General features: G+C 42.3%; 1 pseudogene across 1 annotated transcript in view; it reads right to left on the bottom strand.

Annotated features, from left to right (window-relative positions):
- Window positions 1-21,072, bottom strand: part of LOC310858011 (NLR family CARD domain-containing protein 3-like) — a 26,338-nt pseudogene extending 5,266 nt beyond the window's left edge. The window contains exons 1-5 of the transcript in view: window positions 20,817-21,072; window positions 16,711-18,466; window positions 16,367-16,537; window positions 10,947-11,096; window positions 1,467-1,510 (exon numbers count right to left, since the gene is read on the bottom strand). The product of the transcript in view is annotated as an NLR family CARD domain-containing protein 3-like (transcript). The remainder of the gene's footprint in view (window positions 1-1,466; window positions 1,511-10,946; window positions 11,097-16,366; window positions 16,538-16,710; window positions 18,467-20,816) is intronic.
- Between the last annotated feature and the right edge of the window lie 531 nt (window positions 21,073-21,603).

The following is a 21,603-nucleotide window of genomic DNA, read 5'->3' as shown; positions in this document are numbered from 1 at the left end:
GCATGTGCGTCTGTGTGTGTGTATGAGAGAGGGGGGGGGGGGTGAGGTGGGCAGCAAGGCAAGCGGGGGAAACCTTTCATTTATTTTTCCATCATGTAACCATAGTATCCATGAGTTGTTTGGTCGTATTGCATTTGTGCATGTCGCAAAAACGAGGGCGAGGCTTCATTTCATAGGGCGTGCCAGATTGTTTTCAGCTGTCACATTTATCACTGCTAGAAATTAAGGTAGGATCAGCTGTTTGTGATCACTTTATAAATGCTGTGGCGACGTGAGTGTACTACAAAACCGACGCTTGAATTTGGGGCAGATTTTACACTCAATTGATAAATGAGGGACTCAGGCCCTCATTGTTGTATATTAAATTATTAAAGTATTTTTAATTTAATATACAACAAGATATATTAGTGAACGAAAACCTGAACCTGTGAACCATGAATTAAATAACAAATAGGCACACACAAGCAGCGCTGCTGTTTTGCATAGGTGCTCCTCCTGTCCTTTCTGTCTGTCTCTCTCTATCACTGTGGTCCGTCCGTGACCAACTGACCATGCACGTTCGATATTTAGATTGCCTCGCAGTCGTTAGTCGCTGCAGTGGCTGGGCTGTCAACTGTCATTATATGAATGTGCAGCCAAAACCGTAGCCTCATGTGGCTGGCACTGGTGGTGGTGGTGGTGGGCTGGCTGGTTAGCCTACCTATCTCCGATGAGGTTCCCACTTGTGCTGGCACGGTACATTTGGCATTCGAGCGACGCGTCTGGTTTATTAAACGAGGAGAAGATTGCACATACCGTAACTCCAGAAAGACATCGACCTGCTGTAGATTAGGCTACAGTAGGCTACCCACGTTGGGACTCTCCACAGCTGCAGCACTGCACTATACTCTCCAACGTCCCGTCATGGAAATATTTCAGCACAGACAGCCCAAATCCTTGCATGTATGTGCTCATGCAAAACACTGTTTAAATGGCTTAAGCATCTAACTTGCAACATTGTTTTTAATTGCACGGTTTTATCTCCTATTCATTTCATATGACACATGTGTTTAGATGCCTGTGACAGCCTCTCAGCTGGTCAAACAATTCTGCTCCGCTGTTCTACGACAGAAAAACAGATGAGGACAAAGCGTCAAAGCGACCCGACGTGATGTTTGTCTTGGCACAAGTTCAATTTCAAGCTTCGGCGGAAATGGCGTGTACCCATATTTTGGCGTACGCACGGTTGATAAATGAGGGCCATAGTGTATAATTCTAGAATCCTATGTGGACACCATAGGTAGGCAGAGTTCACTCAAAACTACATTGTGTTTAGTAATAAACCCCCTGAAATATGATGCATGTTTTGGTTAATATAAACACATTACAGTTATGTTAAGTGAAAGTGCTGTATAATATGAGCTGTTCATACATAGCAGGATGTTGTGCTTCTTTGATTTCATGAATACAACAGAATAAACACTTACACTTCCTCAAACCTGGTCTCAGCCTGCACTCTCCACTGTGGTCACTGTGGGTGAAGGGGAGACAAAGATAAGATAATAGAAACAACTAGAAACAAAATTTCAAGAAATTTTACTGGGTGCCTGAAGCTCGCCAAGTCTGTGCAGTATTTGAGCCACGGACCACCATTTGATGACATTTAGCCTCTCAGAAGGGTCCATTTGGTTACATGTGAGCCAGGTCTCCCCATTGACTTTCAATGAGGTATTTTGTCTTAGTTCATTGCGCATTACGTTGCCACCAACATGCTAATGATATCATGCTAACATGCTAATGCTATCATGCTAACATGCTAATGCTATCATGCTAACATGCTAATGCTATCATGATAACATTATAATGCTAACATGCTAACATGCTAATGCTATCATGATAATGCTAACATGCTAACATGCTAATGCTAACATGCTAACATGCTAAAGCTAACATGCTAATGCTATCATGCTAACATGATAACATGCTAACGCTAACATGCTAATGCTAACATGCTAATGCTAATATGCTAACATGCTAATATACTAACATGCTAATGCTAACATGCTAATGCTAACATGCTAACATGTTAACATGCTAATGCTAACATGCTAATGCTAATATGCTAACATGCTAACATGCTAATGCTAACATGCTAATGCTAACATGCTAATGCTAACATGCTAATGCTATCATGCTAACATGCTAATGCTAACATGCTAACATGCTAATGCTAACATGCTAATGCTATCATGCTAACATGCTAATGCTAATATTTCTGAGCTGTAAGGGTCCATTTGGTTTCGTTCAGGGGGGCGGCCCGGTTCCGGCGAGCCGCCCTGCTTCTGAAACGGTCGAGAAATGACAGAGTTACGTGTTTCCCCGATTTTCTCCATTGACTTTCAATGTGTGTGTGTGCGTGCACATGTGTGCATGTTCGTGCATGTGCGTTCGTGTGTGCGCGTGTTTGAGAGGTGGTCAACTTGACCTTGAATCATTAACAAAGTATCAATTTCACCTGGGCTAGTCTATGCGAATGCAAACACTATTGAAAGTTAAAACCACACTGACTCAGTGAGAGAACGTATGTCCGAACAAATTGCTCTATCGCAAAAAGTAAACGTCAAATGCGATTTTTGTTTTCGCCGTGAGTGACCCGAGACATTGAGGTACGCCGTGTGCGATCGTGGTATTGGTACGATAAAAAACGTGGTTATGAGAGCGAGTTAAGAAATTGTGTTTGTGATGAAAAAATTGCTGACTCATTCATGCATTTAACATGGAGTTGTATGACACATTATGATGGTACACCTGTCGCTTTCAGGGCTGTAGTTCACGTACCGTATGAATCTGGGCTGTGGTTGTGACATTGGGTGAAAGAGGACGAGTGTGGTTACAAAATTACCGAAACCCATGCGTGTAAAGTTAATATTTTGGCCGTGATGACGATTTGTTCGGAGAATTTCGCTACAGTCTTCACATTGGCTTGTCCCTCTGACCCGCTCTCTCTCTGGCCGTGCGACACTCTAAATCGAGATTTTTGCTCAGACCAAACACACTTTGAACTGCGATAGCGGGCAAACCGTGCAACGTATTCGAATTCCGTCTGAACCACGACAAAGTCGATGGCCTCGTGTGCTGTTTGAGGTTTAAATCGTGTTTCTACGTAACAATATGCCAGAGTAATGTGGCTCCAAAGTAACGTGTCGTTTTCTGTTTTTACCCGCATTTCCCCATTGACTTTGCATGGGGCATTTTTCGCGTAGTTTATTGCGAATTACGTCGGCACGGTAACCCGAAACGGAAAGAAAAGCACAAGCACACCATTCCCGGCCGAGCCGCACGTTTCGATGTATATATTGTGGGGCTTTGGTAAACCGTGCGGCCGGCCATAGACGTCAAAGTTTCGTGTCTTGATTATTACGATTACGATTACGATTACGACTAGAAACAAAATTTCAAGAAATTTTACTGGGTGCCTGAAGCTCGCCAAGTCTGTGCAGCATTTGAGCCCTGTTTTAATGCTAACATGCTAATATGCTAACATGCTAATATGCTAACATGCTAATATGCTAACATGCTAATGCTAATATGCTAACATGATAATGCTAACATGCTAATGCTATCATGCTAACATGCTAATGCTAACATGCTAATGCTAACATGCTAATGCTAACATGCTAACATGCTAATCCTAACATGCTAACATGCTAATGTTAACATGCTGCTAACATGCTAACATGCTAATGCTATCATGCTAACATGCTAATGCTAACATGCTAATGCTATCATGCTAATGCTATCATGCTAATGCTAACATGCTAATATGCTAACATGCTAATGCTAACATGCTGATGCTAACATGCTAATGCTAACATGCTAATATGCTAACATGCTAATGCTAACATGCTAACATGCTAATGCTAATATGCTAACATGCTAATGCTATCATGCTAACATGCTAATGCTAACATGCTAACATGCTAATGCTAACATGCTAATGCTAACATGCTAATGTTAATATGATAATGCTAACATGCTAATATGCTAACATGCTAACATGCTAACATGCTAATATGCTAACATGCTAATGCTAATATGCTAACATGCTAATGCTAAGATGTCTGAGCTGTAAGGGTCCATTTGGTTTCGTTCAGGGGGGCGGCCCGGTTCCGGCGAGCCGCCCTGCTTCTGAAACGGTCGAGAAATGACAGAGCTACGTGTTTCCCCGATTTTCTCCATTGACTTTCAATGTGTGTGTGTGCGTGCACATGTGTGCATGTGCGTGCATGTGCGTTCTTGTGTGCGCGTGTTTGAGAGGTGGTCAACTTGACCTTGAATCATTAACAAAGTATCAATTTCACCTGGGCTAGGGCTAGTCTATGCGAATGCAAACACTATTGAAAGTTAAAACCACACTGACTCAGTGAGAGAACGTATGTCCGAACAAATTGCTCTATCGCAAAAAGTAAACGTCAAATGCAATTTTTGTTTTCGCCGTGAGTGACCCGAGACATTGAGGTACGCCGTGTGCGATCGTGGTATTGGTACGATAAAAAACGTGGTTATGAGAGCGAGTTAAGAAATTGTGTTTGTGATGAAAAAACTGCTGACTCATTCATGCATTTCACATGGAGTTGTATGACACATTATGATGGTACACCTGTCGCTTTCAGGGCTGTAGTTCATGTACCGTATGAATTTGGGCTGTGGTTGTGACATTGGGTGAAAGAGGACGAGTGTGGCTACAAAATGACCGAAACCCATGCGTGTAAAGTTAATATTTTGGCCGTGAGGACGATTTGTTCGGAGAATTTCGCTACAGTCTTCAGATTGGCTTCTCCCTCTGACCCACTCTCTCTCTGGCCGTGCGACACTGAGAGTCGAGATTTTTGCTCAGACCACACACACTTTGGACTGCGATAGCGGGCAAACCGTGCAACGTATTCGAATTCCGTCTGAACCACAACAAAGTCGATGGCCTCGTGTGCTGTTTGAGGTTTAACTCGTGTTTCTACGTAACATTATGCCAGAGCAATGTGGCTCCAAAGTAACGTGTCGTTTTCTGTTTTTACCCGCGTTTCCCCATTGACTTTGCATGGGGCATTTTTCGCGTCGTTTATTGCGAATTACGTCGGCACGGTAACCCGAAACGGAAAGAAAAGCACAAGCACACCATTCCCGGCCGAGCCGCACGTTTCGATGTATATATTGTGGGGCTTTGGTAAACCGTGCGGCCGGCCATAGAGGTCAAAGTTTCGGAACATATATTACGATAATTATTAAGTATGTGTTGCGGATTTCAACCTGTGTTTCTGCCATTGCATGGCAGGCACCCAGAATTAAGTATGTGTTGCGGATTTCAACCTGTGTTTCTGCCATTGCATGGCAGGCACCCAGAATAATTATTATCGTAATATATGTTCCGAAACTTTGACCTCTACGGCCGGCCGCACGGTTTACCAAAGCCCCACAATATATACATCGAAATGTGCGGCTCGGCCGGGAATGGTGTGCTTGTGCTTTTCTTTCCGTTTCGGGTTACCGTGCCGACGTAATTCGCAATAAACGACGCGAAAAATGCCCCATGCAAAGTCAATGGGGAAACGCGGGTAAAAACAGAAAACGACACGTTACTTTGGAGCCACATTGCTCTGGCATACTGTTACGTAGAAACACGATTTAAACGTCAAACAGCACACGAGGCCATCGACTTTGTTGTGGTTCAGACGGAATTCTAATACGTTGCACGGTTTGCCCGCTATCGCAGTTCAAAGTGTGTGTGGTCTGAGCAAAAATCTCGACTCGCAGTGTCGCACGGCCAGAGAGAGAGCGGGTCAGAGGGAGAAGCCAATGTGAAAACTGTAGCGAAATTCTCCAAACAAATCGTCCTCACGGCCAAAATATTCACTTTACACGCATGAGTTTTGGTAATTTTGTAGCCACACTCGTCCTCTTTCACTCAATGTCACAACCAAAGCCCAGATTCATACGGTACGTGAACTACAGCCCTGAAAGCGACATGTGTACCATCATAATGTGTCATACAACTCCATGTTAAATGCCAGAATGAGTCAGCAATTTTTTCATCACAAACACAATTTCTTAACTCGCTCTCATAACCACGTTTTTTATCGTACCAATACCACGATCGCACACGGCGTACCTCAATGTCTCGGGTCACTCACAGCGAAAACAAAAATGGCATTTGACGTTTACTTTTTGCGATAGAGCAATTTGTTCGGACATACGTTCTCTCACTGAGTCAGTGTGGTTTTAACTTTCAATAGTGGTTGCATTCGCATAGACTAGCCCTAGCCCAGGTGTAATTGATACTTTGTTAATGATTCAAGGTCAAGTTGACCACCTCTCAAACACGCGCACACACGAACGCACATGCACACATGTGCACGCACACACACACATTGAAAGTCAATGGAGAAAATCGGGGAAACATGTAACTCTGTCATTTCTCGACCGTTTCAGAAGCAGGGCGGCAACCGGGCCGCCCCCCTGAACGAAACCAAATGGACCCTTACAGCTCAGACATCTTAGCATTATCATGTTAGCATGATAGCATTAGCATGTTAGCATTAGCATGTTAGCATTAGCATGTTACTATTAGCATGTTACTATTAGCATGTTAGCATTAGCATGTTAGCATTAGCATGTTAGCATTAGCATGATATCATATTAGCATTAGCATGTTAGCATTAGCATGTTAGCATTAGCATGTTAGCATTAACATGTTAGCATGTTAGCATTAGCATGTTAGCATTAGCATGTTAGCATGATAGCATTAGCATGTTAGCATTAGCATGTTAGCATTATAGCATTAGCATGTTAGCATGTTAGCATTAGCATGTTAACACATTAGCATTAACATGTTAGCATTAGCATGTTAGCATGATAGCATTAGCATGTTAGCATTAGCATGTTAGCATGATAGCATTAGCATGTTAGCATTAACATGTTAGCATGTTAGCATTAGCATGTTAGCATTAGCATGTTAGCATGATAGCATTAGCATGTTAGCATTAGCATGTTAACATATTAGCATTAGCATGTTAGCATTAGCATGTTAGCATGTTAGCATTAGCATGTTACTATTAGCATGTTACTATTAGCATGTTAGCATTAGCAAGTTAGCATTAGCATGTTAGCATTAGCATGATAGCATGTTAGCAGGTTAGCATTAGCATGTTAGCATTAGCATGTTAGCATGATATCATTAACATGTTAGCATTAGCATGTTAGCATTAGCATGTTAGCATGATAGCATTAGCATGATAGCATTAGCATGTTAGCATTATAATGTTAGCATGATAGCATTAACATGTTAGCATGATAGCATTAGCATGTTAGCATTAGCATGTTTGCACGATAGCATTAGCATGTTAGCATGATAGCATTAGCATGTTAGCATTATCATGTTAGCATGATAGCATTAGCATGTTAGCATGATAGCATTAGCATGTTAGCATTAGCATGTTAGCATTAGAATGTTAGCATGATAGCATTAACATGTTAGCATGATAGCATTAGCATGTTAGCATTAGCATGTTTGCATGATAGCATTAGCATGTTAGCATGATAACATTAGCATGTTAGCATGTTAGCATTAGCATGTTAGCATTAGCATGTTAGCATGTTAGCATTAGCATGTTAGCATGATAGCATTAGCATTAGCATGTTTGCATGATAGCATTAGCATGTTAGCATGATAACATTAGCATGTTAGCATTAGCATGTTAGCATTAACATGTTAGCATGATATCATTAGCATGTTAGCATTAGCATGATAGCATTAGCATGTTAGCATGTCAGCATGATAGCATTAGCATGATAGCATTAGCATGTTAGCATTAGAATGTTAGCATGATAGCATTAACATGTTAGCATGATATCATTAGCATGTTAGCATGATAGCATTAGCATGTTAGCATGTTAGCATGTTAGCAGCATGTTAGCATTTTAGCTTGATATCATGTTAGCATTAACATGTTAGCATTAGCATGTTAGCATTAAAATGTTAGCATGTTAGTATTAGCATGTTAGCATGCTAGCATTAGAATGTTGGTGGCAACGTAATGCGCAATAAACTAAGACAAAATACCCCATTGGAAGTCAATGGGGAGACCTCCTGGCTCACATGTAACCAAATGGACCCTTCTGAGAGGCTAAATGTCATCAAATGGTGGTCCGTGGCTCAAATGCTGCACAGACTTGGCGAGCTTCAGGCACCCAGTAAAATTTCTTGAAATTTTGTTTCTAGTAATAATAATCGTCCTCAAGACACGAAACTTTGACGTCTATGGCCGGCCGCACGGTTTACCAAAGCCCCACAATATATACATCGAAACGTGCGGCTCGGCCGGGAATGGTGTGCTTGTGCTTTTCTTTCCGTTTCGGGTTACCGTGCCGACGTAATTCGCAATAAACGACGCGAAAAATGCCCCATGCAAAGTCAATGGGGAAACGCGGGTAAAAACAGAAAACGACACGTTACTTTGGAGCCACATTACTCTGGCATACTGTTACGTAGAAACACGATTTAAACCTCAAACAGCACACGAGGCCATCGACTTTGTTGTGGTTCAGACGGAATTCGAATACGTTGCACGGTTTGCCCGCTATCGCAGTTCAAAGTGTGTGTGGTCTGAGCAAAAATCTCGATTTAGAGTGTCGCACGGCCAGAGAGAGAGCGGGTCAGAGGGACAAGACATTGTGAAGACTGTAGCGAAATTCTCCGAACAAATCGTCCTCACGGCCAAAATATTAACTTTACACGCATGGGTTTCGGTAATTTTGTAGCCACACTCGTCCTCTTTCACCCAATGTCACAACCACAGCCCAGATTCATACGGTACGTGAACTACAGCCCTGAAAGCGACAGGTGTACCATCATAATGTGTCATACAACTCCATGTTAAATGCCAGAATGAGTCAGCACTTTTTTCATCACAAACACAATTTCTTAACTCGCTCTCATAACCACGTTTTTTATCGTACCAATACCACGATCGCACACGGCGTACCTCAATGTCTCGGGTCACTCACGGCGAAAACAAAAATCGCATTTGACGTTTACTTTTTGCGATAGAGCAATTTGTTCGGACATACGTTCTCTCACTGAGTCAGTGTGGTTTTAACTTTCAATAGTGTTTGCATTCGCATAGACTAGCCCTAGCCCAGGTGAAATTGATACTTTGTTAATGATTCAAGGTCAAGTTGACCACCTCTCAAACACGTGCACACACGAACGCACATGCACGCACATGCACACATGTGCACGCACACACACACATTGAAAGTCAATGGAGAAAATCGGGGAAACACGTAACTCTGTCATTTCTTGACTGTTTCAGAAGCAGGGCGGCTCGCCGGAACCGGGCCGCCCCCCTGAACGAAACCAAATGGACCCTTACAGCTCAGACATCTTAGCATTAGCATGTTAGCATGATAGCATTAGCATGTTAGCATTAGCATGTTAGCATGTTAGCATTAGCATGTTACTATTAGCATGTTAGCATGTTAGCATTAGCATGTTACTATTAGCATGTTAGCATTAGCATGTTAGCATATTAGCATTAGCATGTTAGCATTAGCATGTTAGCATGATAGCATTAGCATGTTAGCATTATCATGTTAGCATGTTAGCATGTTAGCATTAGCATGTTACTATTAGCATGTTAGCATTAGCATGTTAGCATGTTAGCATTAGCATGATAGCATTAGCATGTTAGCATTATCATGTTAGCATGTTAGCATGATAGCATTAGCATGTTAGCATTAGCATGTTAACAAGTTAGCATTAGCATGTTAGCATTAGCATGTTAGCATTAGCATGTTAGCATGTTAGCATTAGCATGTTAGTATGTTAGCATTATAGCATGATAGCATTAGAATGTTAGCATGTTAGCATTAGAATGTTAGCATGATAGCATTAGCATGTTAGCATGATAGCATTAGCATGTTAGCATTAGCATGTTTGCTTGATAGCATTAGCATGTTAGCATTAGCATGTTAGCATGGTAGCATTAGCATGTTAGTATTAGCATGTTAGCATGTTAGCATTAGCATGTTAGCATGTTAGCCTGATAGCATGAGCATGTTAGCATGTTAGCATTAGCATGTTAGCTTTAGCATGTTAGCATTAGCATGTTAGCATGTTAGCATTATCATGTTAGCATGTTAGCATGATAGCATGTTAGCATGTTAGCGTGATAGCATTATCATGTTAGCATGTGCATGTTAGCAACATGTTAGCATTTTAGCATGATATCATGTTAGCATTAGCATGTTAGCATTAAAATGTTAGCATGCTAGCATGTTAGCATGTTAGTATTAGCATGTTAGCTGTTAGCATTAGAATGTTGGTGGCAACGTAATGCGCAATGCACTAAGACAACATACCTCATTGAAAGTCAATGGGGAGACCTGGCTCACATGTAACCAAATGGACCCTTCTGAGAGGCTAAATGTCATCAAATGGTGGTCCCTGGCTCAAATGCTGCACAGACTTGGCGAGCTTCAGGCACCCAGTAAAATTTCTTGAAATTTTGTTTCTAGTTAAACATTAAATGCTACTATACAGCACCCTTTTGTTGTTTTAAGCATTATGTTATACATTAGCTGTTGAAAAATAGTAGACAAGCTCGTAGCGCGGCAGCCGGTGCCACGCAACGAGCTTGTAGATCTGCTATTTGGAATATATATTGTTCCAGAACAAACGTTTTTAACTCAAATCTTTTCCTTTGGGGGTCCATGGAACAACATATTTTCAGATGGGGGTCGGTGGCCAAATACATATAATGTTTGGGGTCCTTGACATGAAATAGTTTGAGAACCACTGACATAGAAACAGGGTTTTTCTGAAAACTATGAAAACTAGAATCTAGTGTCAGGTCTAAATGGGTTAAACAACAACTAGGCACATTTACTCTGACTGACATCAAGTCTGTCCATACCTGAGAGTCTGCAGTTGTCCAGCAGAGGGCAGCGTCTCTTGGTCTCCTGGGTGATTGTAGCTCAAGTCCAACACTTTCAGGTGGGAGTTGGATCTCAGAGCTGAGACCAGATAAGAACAACCTTCCTTTGAGACCATGCAGCCTGACAACCTACACGCGCGCGCGCACACACACACACACACACACACACACACACACACACACACACACACACACACACACACACACACACACACACACACACACACACTTGAATGGTTTGTAGACGAGACTGGATCATAAAGACCAAGGCCAATTCTCAAGGATGAACTTCCCTCATCTCTCCTCAAGCTCAAATGTGACCGCTTCTGACCGAGGCTAAGCCATTGATTTTTTTTGTGTCATATGAAAGCAGGGAATCATAGCTTCAAATTGACAGTTTGACCCACCAGTTTTAGAGATATGGCTTAAGTAATGTCTTGCAGAAAACAGGCTTGAAAGGTTCACTTCAGTGGTCTCTAACATTACACCTAGCTACATGTTTAAGCATTTATTTGATTTGTACTTATTTTTTTTCGATTTCAGCTCTGACATTTATTTGAGACAAGCTCTAGTCTAGTATGTGAAGAGTTTGCCTGTGCTATTAACTCATTTTGGATACAAATAAATAAATGAATAACTGAATACATGAATGAATGAATGAATGAATTAATGAATTATTGATGATTACGTTTTTCCCATCTTCTAACCCTAACCCTAACCCATTGACTGTCTCTGTATCAAAAAGAGTCACAAATAACCATTCAGGTCCCCAGATTATGATTGTATACCTTAAACTTAGCAATGATTTGTGCTACAATATTACTAGTTTCATATTTATTATAGTAGGTTGTTGGGCTCTGTTGGGCCCTCAGGTGACAGAGGGGTACAGTAACTGTTCATATTTATTATAGTAGGTTGTTGGGCTCTGTTGGGCCCTCAGATGACAGAGTGGTACAGTAACTGTTCATATTTATTATAGTAGGTTATTGGGCTCTGTTGGACCCTCAGGTGACAGAGGGGTACAGTAACTGTTCATATGTATTATAGTAGGTTATTGGGCTCTGTTGGACCCTCAGGTGAAAGAGGGGTACAGTAACTGTTCACCATCACAGAGTCATGGGGTTTGAATCCATTGTGGTTCATACAGCTTACTCAGCATCTACACAAACACAGCTGTTTACACGCATGGGTTTCGGTAATTTTGTAGCCACACTCGTCCTCTTTCACCCAATGTCACAACCACAGCCCAGATTCATACGGTACGTGAACTACAGCCCTGAAAGCGACAGGTGTACCATCATAATGTGTCATACAACTCCATGTTAAATGCCAGAATGAGTCAGCACTTTTTTCATCACAAACACAATTTCTTAACTCGCTCTCATAACCACGTTTTTTATCGTACCAATACCACGATCGCACACGGCGTACCTCAATGTCTCGGGTCACTCACGGCGAAAACAAAAATCGCATTTGACGTTTACTTTTTGCGATAGAGCAATTTGTTCGGACATACGTTCTCTCACTGAGTCAGTGTGGTTTTAACTTTCAATAGTGTTTGCATTCGCATAGACTAGCCCTAGCCCAGGTGAAATTGATACTTTGTTAATGATTCAAGGTCAAGTTGACCACCTCTCAAACACGTGCACACACGAACGCACATGCACGCACATGCACACATGTGCACGCACACACACACATTGAAAGTCAATGGAGAAAATCGGGGAAACACGTAACTCTGTCATTTCTTGACTGTTTCAGAAGCAGGGCGGCTCGCCGGAACCGGGCCGCCCCCCTGAACGAAACCAAATGGACCCTTACAGCTCAGACATCTTAGCATTAGCATGTTAGCATGATAGCATTAGCATGTTAGCATTAGCATGTTAGCATGTTAGCATTAGCATGTTACTATTAGCATGTTAGCATGTTAGCATTAGCATGTTACTATTAGCATGTTAGCATTAGCATGTTAGCATATTAGCATTAGCATGTTAGCATTAGCATGTTAGCATGATAGCATTAGCATGTTAGCATTATCATGTTAGCATGTTAGCATGTTAGCATTAGCATGTTACTATTAGCATGTTAGCATTAGCATGTTAGCATGTTAGCATTAGCATGATAGCATTAGCATGTTAGCATTATCATGTTAGCATGTTAGCATGATAGCATTAGCATGTTAGCATGTTAGCATTAGCATGTTAACAAGTTAGCATTAGCATGTTAGCATTAGCATGTTAGCATTAGCATGTTAGCATGTTAGCATTAGCATGTTAGTATGTTAGCATTATAGCATGATAGCATTAGAATGTTAGCATGTTAGCATTAGAATGTTAGCATGATAGCATTAGCATGTTAGCATGATAGCATTAGCATGTTAGCATTAGCATGTTTGCTTGATAGCATTAGCATGTTAGCATTAGCATGTTAGCATGATAGCATTAGCATGTTAGTATTAGCATGTTAGCATGTTAGCATTAGCATGTTAGCATGTTAGCCTGATAGCATGAGCATGTTAGCATGTTAGCATTAGCATGTTAGCTTTAGCATGTTAGCATTAGCATGTTAGCATGTTAGCATTATCATGTTAGCATGTTAGCATGATAGCATGTTAGCATGTTAGCGTGATAGCATTATCATGTTAGCATGTGCATGTTAGCAACATGTTAGCATTTTAGCATGATATCATGTTAGCATTAGCATGTTAGCATTAAAATGTTAGCATGCTAGCATGTTAGCATGTTAGTATTAGCATGTTAGCTGTTAGCATTAGAATGTTGGTGGCAACGTAATGCGCAATGCACTAAGACAACATACCTCATTGAAAGTCAATGGGGAGACCTGGCTCACATGTAACCAAATGGACCCTTCTGAGAGGCTAAATGTCATCAAATGGTGGTCCCTGGCTCAAATGCTGCACAGACTTGGCGAGCTTCAGGCACCCAGTAAAATTTCTTGAAATTTTGTTTCTAGTTAAACATTAAATGCTACTATACAGCACCCTTTTGTTGTTTTAAGCATTATGTTATACATTAGCTGTTGAAAAATAGTAGACAAGCTCGTAGCGCGGCAGCCGGTGCCACGCAACGAGCTTGTAGATCTGCTATTTGGAATATATATTGTTCCAGAACAAACGTTTTTAACTCAAATCTTTTCCTTTGGGGGTCCATGGAACAACATATTTTCAGATGGGGGTCGGTGGCCAAATACATATAATGTTTGGGGTCCTTGACATGAAATAGTTTGAGAACCACTGACATAGAAACAGGGTTTTTCTGAAAACTATGAAAACTAGAATCTAGTGTCAGGTCTAAATGGGTTAAACAACAACTAGGCACATTTACTCTGACTGACATCAAGTCTGTCCATACCTGAGAGTCTGCAGTTGTCCAGCAGAGGGCAGCGTCTCTTGGTCTCCTGGGTGATTGTAGCTCAAGTCCAACACTTTCAGGTGGGAGTTGGATCTCAGAGCTGAGACCAGATAAGAACAACCTTCCTTTGAGACCATGCAGCCTGACAACCTACACGCGCGCGCGCACACACACACACACACACACACACACACACACACACACACACACACACACACACACACACACACACACACACACACACACACACACACACACACACACACACTTGAATGGTTTGTAGACGAGACTGGATCATAAAGACCAAGGCCAATTCTCAAGGATGAACTTCCCTCATCTCTCCTCAAGCTCAAATGTGACCGCTTCTGACCGAGGCTAAGCCATTGATTTTTTTTGTGTCATATGAAAGCAGGGAATCATAGCTTCAAATTGACAGTTTGACCCACCAGTTTTAGAGATATGGCTTAAGTAATGTCTTGCAGAAAACAGGCTTGAAAGGTTCACTTCAGTGGTCTCTAACATTACACCTAGCTACATGTTTAAGCATTTATTTGATTTGTACTTATTTTTTTTCGATTTCAGCTCTGACATTTATTTGAGACAAGCTCTAGTCTAGTATGTGAAGAGTTTGCCTGTGCTATTAACTCATTTTGGATACAAATAAATAAATGAATAACTGAATACATGAATGAATGAATGAATGAATTAATGAATTATTGATGATTACGTTTTTCCCATCTTCTAACCCTAACCCTAACCCATTGACTGTCTCTGTATCAAAAAGAGTCACAAATAACCATTCAGGTCCCCAGATTATGATTGTATACCTTAAACTTAGCAATGATTTGTGCTACAATATTACTAGTTTCATATTTATTATAGTAGGTTGTTGGGCTCTGTTGGGCCCTCAGGTGACAGAGGGGTACAGTAACTGTTCATATTTATTATAGTAGGTTGTTGGGCTCTGTTGGGCCCTCAGATGACAGAGTGGTACAGTAACTGTTCATATTTATTATAGTAGGTTATTGGGCTCTGTTGGACCCTCAGGTGAAAGAGGGGTACAGTAACTGTTCATATTTATTATAGTAGGTTATTGGGCTCTGTTGGACCCTCAGGTGACAGAGGGGTACAGTAACTGTTCATATGTATTATAGTAGGTTATTGGGCTCTGTTGGACCCTCAGGTGAAAGAGGGGTACAGTAACTGTTCACCATCACAGAGTCATGGGGTTTGAATCCATTGTGGTTCATACAGCTTACTCAGCATCTACACAAACACAGCTGTGCATGCTTGGGGGAGCAGCAAGGGCAGAATCCATTTGTTCCGGTTGCGGGCCGGCCGGTGCGCACTGTTGGCCAGTCGTTTTATAGGTCGGCCGGCCGGATTTTTTTTTTTTGTACCGGCCGATGGGCCGGCCGGTGTGATAGGTCGGCCGGTCCGTGGGTAGGTCGGCCGGTCCGTGGGTAGGTCGGCCGGTCCGTGGATAGGTCGGCCGGTCCGTGGATAGGTCGGCCGTCCGGTCTTTTTTGGGGGACCCCCAAATGGTAACATTTCTCTACCGTTTTGGACGGGGGTGGGCTCGTTGGAATCGTGTCGCCCCCCTGGGGGCGTCTTTGGGGGTCTCAAGGTCTGGGGACCCCATGGACCCCCAAATGGTAACTCTGTCATTTCTCTACCGTTTTGGACAGGGGTGGGCTCGTTGGAATCGTGTCGCCCCCCCTGGGGGCGTCTTTGGGGGTCTCAAGGTCCGGGGACCCCCAGGGACCCCCAAATGGTAACTGTCATTCCTCTACCGTTTTGGACGGGGGTGAAAAGTGTGTGTGAGAGAGAGCTATAGTAAGAGGAATATGCAGATCAATATAAATGACTGGCCGACCTACTCACGGACCGGCCGACCTATCGCACCGGCCGGCCCGTCGGCCGGTACAAAAAAAAAAAAAAAAAAGGATTCTGCCCTTCGCAAAATATAAATGAATCGGGGCAAACTCCATGTGTGGTTAAGCCAGGATAATTGTCAGGCATACAAACCTGAGGGTCTCCAGTTTACAGTGTGGACTCCTCAGTCCAAGACACAGATGTTTTATGCCCAAATCCTACAGATCGTTGTTGCTCATGTCCAATTCTATTAGACTGCAGTTGGAGCTGAGAATTGATGCTAACTCCACACAGCATCGCTCTGAGAGGTTACAGCTACTCAGCCTGAAATAGGAGCAGTGATAAAAATCTGTTTGTATTCTCTTTTTTTCTTTTCTTGTAAAATCAATATCACATTATTTATTAAAGAAGGATAAACAGCATTGAAACGTTATTATATTAGTATTATTTCCTATAGAACTGTGACATCATATTTTAAGTGTATTCAGTCAACCTACAGAGCTCTGTTGGAGGCTTTGACCACTGGCAGCAGCCTCAGAAGAGCCTCTTCTGAATAACCGTATTTCTTCAGGTCAAACACGTCCAGCTCCTTTCCTGATGACAGCAACATGAAGGCCAGAGCTGACCACTGAGCAGGAGAGACAGTGGACAGACTCCCTGAGGTCAGGTACTGTTGGATCTCCTCCTCTAGAGAATGATCACCCAACTCATTCAGACAGTGGAACAGATTGATTGTTCTCTCTGGAGAGAGATTCTCCCTGATTTTCTTCTTGATGTACTGGACAGTTTTCTGATTGGCCTGTGACCTATTTCCTGTATGTTCCAGCAGACTTTGTAAGAGAGTCTGATTGGTCTCCGACGAGAGGCCCAGCAGGAAACGGAGGAACAAGTCCAGGTGTCCATTTGGACTTTTTAAGGCCTGGTCTACAGCACTCTGGTAGAGGTCATTTAACTGTGGTTTCAACAGCTTTGACCACTTGGAGGTTGACAGTACATTGACTCCAGTGTTGGTGAATGTGTGAAAGACGTAAAGAGCAGCCAGAAACTCCTGGACGCTCAGATGGACAAAGCTGAACTCCTTGACCTTGTGCAACCCACGCACCTGTTTAAACGTCTGTGTGAACATGCCTGAACACACTGCTGCATCGTTGATATCAATGCCACACTCTTTCAGGTCTGCTTCATTGAAGATCAGCTTGCTTTTCTTCAGATGTTTATAAGCCAGTTTTCCCATTGCCAGAATGGCGTGCGTGTTCTTCTCTGGACTCCAGTCATACTTGGTCTCTTTCTGTTTGGACTGAACCAGCATGAAGTGGATGTACATCTCGGTCAGGGTCTTTGGCAGCACTGTCCCTTTTATTAAAATGTCCTTCAGAACTACAGCAATGATCCAACAGAAGACTGGGATGTGACACATGAAGTGGAGGATTCGTGATGTCTTGATGTGTGAGATGATTTTATTTGCCATTTTCTCCTCACTGATTCTCTTCTTGAAGTACTCCTCCTTCTGGTCGTCAGTGAACCCTCTCAACTCTGTCACCCTGTCAACATACATAGCAGGGATCTGATCGGCGGCTGCAGGTCGTGTGGTTATCCAGATGCGAGCATTGGGAAGCAGGTTTCCCTTGATGAGATTTGTCAGCAGCATGGCCACTGACATTTTCTTTTCTACGTCAGTGCAGATCTCCCTTTTCTGGAATAGATCGCGTAGAGGAGTACAAAACTCATCCAGCCCATCGAAGATGAACATAACGTTAGACCCTTTTCCGCTGCAAATATCTGCCTTGTTGATTTCGCCAAAATAACCATGAAGAAGTTCCATCAAGCTGTATTCCTTCTCATTCTGCTTGACATTCAGCTCTCGGAAAGTGAATGGGAACATGAAGAGGATATCCTGGTTGGCTTTGTCTTCTGCCCAGTCCTGAGCATACTTCTGAGTTAAGGCTGTTTTACCAGAGCCAGCCACTCCCTTCATCAACACTGTTTTGATTTGAGCTTCCCCGGGTAAAGGTTTAGTGATTTCTAGAGACTTGATTGATGTTTCTGGCCTGGATGTTTTTCTGGACATAGTTTCAATCTGGCTGACCTCATGTTCCTTGTTGACCTCTCCACTAGCTAACACTGTGACATTGACCTCTGTGAAGTCTTGGTTCAGAGGTGTTTCTTCTGGGTTTTCTTCAGGTCGTTTCCACTCAATCAGATACTCTCCCCTCTTCTTCAGAAAAGACTTGAGTAGTTGGGGAGTAAGGATTTCTAAATAACCAAAGAACAGAGGACACCAGTAAGTGCATGCTATGATAAATGTGGTCCTCAAATGAGTGGACTTGGTAATTATACCGTATTAATGGCTGTGCTGCTGTAGATGCTGAATTATGAATCTTGCTGCTGAATCTTCCATTTGATGTCTTATTAATTATTATTTAAACTAGGCATAGAGCTGTCAATGTTTCTTGTTGAATTGATACAAAACATGACATGGAATTGTATTTCTGTTCTGACACTTTGTTTATTATAGTGGCATAAAACCCTATATGTTATCAGGTTAAGAACATGGTAAAACAAGAACAAGAACATGGTAAAAACATGGCATGCTACAGAAGTATACAGTGATGTATTGTAAGCAACACAGCTGCAGCTAATTAAATAAATAGTGTGTGTGTGTGTGTGTGTGTGTGTGTGTGTGTGTGTGTGTGTGTGTGTGTGTGTGTGTGTGTGTGTGTGTGTGTTAGATTAGCCAAATGGCATTGATCACGCCTCCAGGTCTTAAGTTAAGTAATAAGACCTGGTACTTAAAGGGTAAGACCCCTTTTTTAGAGGTTTGGGTTGTTTTCTTACCTTATTATGGGCAAACTATTACATTCCATGAGTTATTTCGCTGCGTTGTGTTGTTTATTAACAATTTAAGAAATACAAAATAGGGTCCATTAACTTCCATTGTAGCGGGGAAACAGCTCTCAAAGTCACTCTTTTAGCACATGAACCAACGCAACAAAAGCTGATTCTGACAGTTTATGACATCATGGAAACTCATGCGGTTTTATTTATTATAAAAAATGTCAACTTTGTCTTGTTTTGACTAATTTGTGTAGAAAGAAGATCCGGTAGGTATGCCTACGCCGACCAAATCACTGCTGTTCGCATCTGATCTGATTGGACCAAAACTGTACACCACTCCTTATTGGAAACGACGGGGATGTAAACAAATGGATTTGATCTCGTCCGCTTGTCACTAAAAACATACACAATGGACGTGTTTGAGGGAGATACTTTATAAGACACTTTAGAAGAAGTGTGTAAAGTGTCTGTGTCTGGGATTGATATATGCGAGGGTGCATCTCAAACAGCGTGGATAATTCTGTTTACAAACGAAACCTCGCCGTAGTACTGCTGCAGTCTATCTCCGACTAAAGTAGTAACTTTATAAATCTATCTTAAAAGATGAAAATAAAACTGCATGAGTTTTCCTGATGTCATAAACTGTCAGAATCAGCTTTTGTTGCGTTGGTTTATGTGCTAAAAGAGTGACTTTGAGAGCTGTTTCCCCGTTACAATGGAAGTCAATGAGCGACTATTTTTATTTCTCAACTCAACGGAGCGAAATAACTCATGGAATGGAATAGTTTGCCCATAATAAGGTAAGAAAACAACCCAAACCTCTCAAAAAGTTGTCTTACCTTTTAAGACACGCAAAATACAGCCCTTAGTCTTCAAGTTTGTCAGTAACTTATAAACATGCATATTAGTCAGGGAATATTATCAGTATAATGTCAAATCTGGGAATACATTTCTTACTAATAATTTTCTTCACCAGGAGTGTTTTCCGTGCAAAACTAATGCGTGGAATGGATTCAGAATCATGAAAACCCCCTAGTTTAGCCATAGCCACTTGCCCACATATGCCCAAATGTGCTGACTTCATCACATTTGTGATGCCATTTTAGCCAAAGGAGTGTTTTGTGCTAAACTAATGCTTGGAATGGATTCAGAATGATGAAAAACCCCTAGTTTGACACGTCACATGCTACTTAAATGGAGTGCCACCATTTTTCCAGTTTTGCATGTGTATGAGGTGACAATACTTCATTAGACACCCAGGAGTCGTTTTTATGTGCAATGGTGTATTAACATTGTATTTAGGGTTTCTTCCTGGAGGCTGAACACATTATCAGCCCCTCCCCTTACCCCTCCCCCTTTATCATACAACTACAGCTGTGGGTGCGGCTTCAGTTCAGGTGGATCACCACCCATCACCACATGCCCACATAAAAACAACATTTTAACAAATACACTTTTTTGAAAAAGATATACCTCCTTATATAACAATAAGACCTGATGATCATGTTTTAGGGTGGAAAAAAATCACGGCACTCCATCTTTAAAGCATGATGAAATTTAGAAAATGTTGCCTTATAATGGTTGTATGGTATACCAACTTTCAGCAGCTGTCAAAATTCCCCTAGGGTGGTTGAATATAAACCAATGTGGGATATGTTAGTAGACACCTTTACAAACACATTGGTGAAGAAAGTTCTTGGTAAGAAATGTATTCCCAGATTGTATTAATATCCCCTGACTATAGTATATATACCATGTCTTCACCTACCTTTGGTTTGGTTCTCCTGTAGATCAGTCATTTTGACCTTCTTCAGGACAGCCTCCACGATCTGAGTTGCATGAGTAGTGTACAAGTGCACGATCAGATCCACTGTCTTCATCCTGTCAGCGTCTTCCAGGTCGCATGTTTGGAGCGGCTTGAGGCCTTCAGCATCAACAAGCTTCAGATGCCACTGGAACTGCTTAAAGTCTTCTTTTGACAGATCGTTGAGAGTTGTCAAGATACGTTCCTTAAGTCCATCCATGGTTTATTCCTGACACAAACAGAAACCTCTGGGTATGAAAATATTGATCACAAGCTGTAGTTAATGTTACAAAAAAGAAGAGAAAAATATATAAATATAATAAAAATACGTCTCTGGTAGGCTGACACAAGCGGCCGCCTACGAGCGGCTTGCGTGCGACGTGCGTGCGTGTGTGCAGCTGCAGGTCATGGTACAAACAGACTTTCTGTGCTGAAACGGACGGTACCTCTGAGGGCCCCTAGGGGTCCCGGACCCCCTATTGAAGATGGGGTCCCGGACCCCCTGTTGAAGACCCCTGGTACCTCTGAGGGCCCCTAGGGGTCCCGGACCCCCTGTTGAAGACCCCTGGTACCTCTGAGGGCCCTATAGGGGTCCAGGACCCCCTGCTGAAGACCCCTGCCTCAGCCTATATGCTAATTGTCCAGAGAATGGATGAAGGCTGAGTGGTTGAGCTGAGACCCTGGCATCTGGTTGCCAAGGTAACAACACAACCACTTCCTCACTGTCACCGACGCAAGTGACGTTTGGGGG

The sequence above is a fragment of the Protomyctophum parallelum genome, assembly GCF_964188405.1.
Source record: "Protomyctophum parallelum genome assembly, chromosome: 4".
Taxonomy (NCBI): domain Eukaryota; kingdom Metazoa; phylum Chordata; class Actinopteri; order Myctophiformes; family Myctophidae; genus Protomyctophum; species Protomyctophum parallelum.
This window is presented reverse-complemented; position numbering and strand designations above follow the sequence as displayed.